The sequence below is a fragment of the Montipora foliosa genome, chromosome 6 (assembly GCF_036669935.1).
Source record: "Montipora foliosa isolate CH-2021 chromosome 6, ASM3666993v2, whole genome shotgun sequence".
Taxonomy (NCBI): domain Eukaryota; kingdom Metazoa; phylum Cnidaria; class Anthozoa; order Scleractinia; family Acroporidae; genus Montipora; species Montipora foliosa.
Window position 1 is genome coordinate 49348479 of NC_090874.1, and position 2278 is coordinate 49350756.

Sequence of the window (2278 nt, forward strand, 5' to 3'; positions counted from 1 at the left end):
AAAACTATTCTATTTTTCCTTAACAAATTGATTCCATTATGATATATAGTTTTAGGAAGTCCAAACGTGCTATTTGCATTTCTCGAGGTGTTTTGAACTACTCTGAACTGGTGTGCTCCTTCTGTTTGTACAGCTTGTATACAGACTCTTAGAAAACATCCACAGCTATTTGGTCCTATTTGCCTGTCTTGAAGTTGTTACGGTTTCCTGAACTCATCCGATATCTCAGTCAAAACACTTTCCTAGCTCCACACAAAATGGACAGTTGTTTTCATCTTCGTTCGTTCAAATTTTTCTCGATTTGTAGTTCGTTTAATGCTGTGTAGCCATCAACATTGCAAATGAAGACAAAGAATAAATGATCAATTCAAATGTGATAGAAACATGCAGTGGTACCTCATACCTTATTCCTAATATGAGTTTGAATGCTCAACATCACGAATCTTCCCTGCATACCATAAGAAATCAAACAGTTTTAACAAATACGTTAACAAATACACTAGGGGAATGTAGCAACTTACAAAGGAAGGACAAGAAATTATTTACTAGATCAATTTGCGATACAACGTTGGCGCCCTATAGTCTCAGAAACTCCCCGTAGTATGGTTGGCCCTTTGTTGCAAAATTCAACAATGTATATTTGTATGCAACAATCTATATTGATTGACCTTCAACACATTTTCATTTTCAACATATTTTCATTCAACTTCATCACAGGATGTTTTCATTCAACAACTGCATTCATTCAACTTCAACTCGGGCTTTGTTTATTCAACACATATATTTATTCAACTTCAAAACGGGCTATTTTTGTGCAAGGAGATTATTTATTCGACTTCAACGTCCAAAGTTACGTTTTACGGAAGGAATGCCCCATTCGGCCGTTGGCAAAAGGTTGATCGGACCGGACCGGATCGGATCGGATTGACAAAACTCGGACCGGATCAATAACAAAATCCCGGCAAAGTAGACAGTCACCAGACAACGTGCTGAAGAGAGGAGAAGTCGAATTCTGTGCTTTTCTCTCTTGTGTAGTCGTCTCCTCATTTATTGAGACTCGTCGAAATGTTTTTTTCCAGAGATGATTACAGATTACAAAGCGGAATTATGGAAGATACGATGTGACGAATTGTCGTCAATAAGCGAATTGACTGCGTACGCAACGGTCTTCTTCAAACATGAAAACTGACGACTATTCCAGAACGGGAATATCAGTGGACGATGGCGCGCGCAGAAAAATATCCATATTAGGTCATATAAGAGTAGAATCCCAACTATTCTGCGGGCTCTCCTTTCGTCAACTGACGATCCCTTTCTGTTGCTAAATCAGGCTATTGTGCAATTGTCAGGGACTGGGGTAAAGTACGGAATTGTCGTCAGTTTTCATGTTTGAAGAAGACCGTTTCGTACGCAGTCAATTCGCTTATTGACGACAATTCGTATCCGGTCCCATCCTGGTTTTGCCAACGGCCTTTTCATTCAACAAAACATATTCATTCAACTCTTCGCAAGTTCCCGGACATCGATAAATTCTTATTTAAGTAACAAAGCGCCACCTCCCTACCCCCTGGCCTTATTAAAGGTGAAGCAATAGGCCAATATTCAGGCATGACTACAGGGTTTTATGGTCAAATTTCCTAAACAAAACAACATTCAAATTCAACCATAAAGCCATCTATGAAGCTTGACATATCGAACGTGGCCTATTAGACTGCTAAGAACAGACTCTTCGAAAACAACATTTGAAGAGAGCCTTGAGAAATTCAAACAACGCCTGAGAGCACGCGGCTATCCAAATACAATCAAGGAAAGGCTTCCGTATTATTACGGCCAACCATACTGTCGACTTGTTATATCAGACCAACTTGATTAAGAACGGTCTGCGAAAGGGAGCATAATGTTACAGGGCATCTATTCTGTGGATCAACTAAAAAATGCCCGCAAAGATCAGACAGCAGCTCAGTTTAAACAGTTTTAAAATCGCATACAATGGCAAAGCTTTTCAGTTTTGACTGCTGTACTTATTAATATTGGAAACCAATTTTAATGGTTTATTTCCATTTCTCCTTTTATTGTTAGGTAACCTAGTCTATTTAAGATTAATTCAAAAGACTCGTAGGAAGACTACATAACACATACATAATTTCGTCAGTGCATATAAAGAAAAAGCCTTACGTTCAATGTTGTTAGCTTTTGCTAATCCCTAGCTACTGATTTGGGCAGGCGTGGCTTTCCCTGTTACTCCCTTTTAGCTAGAGGGAAATCATACCACTTAAAT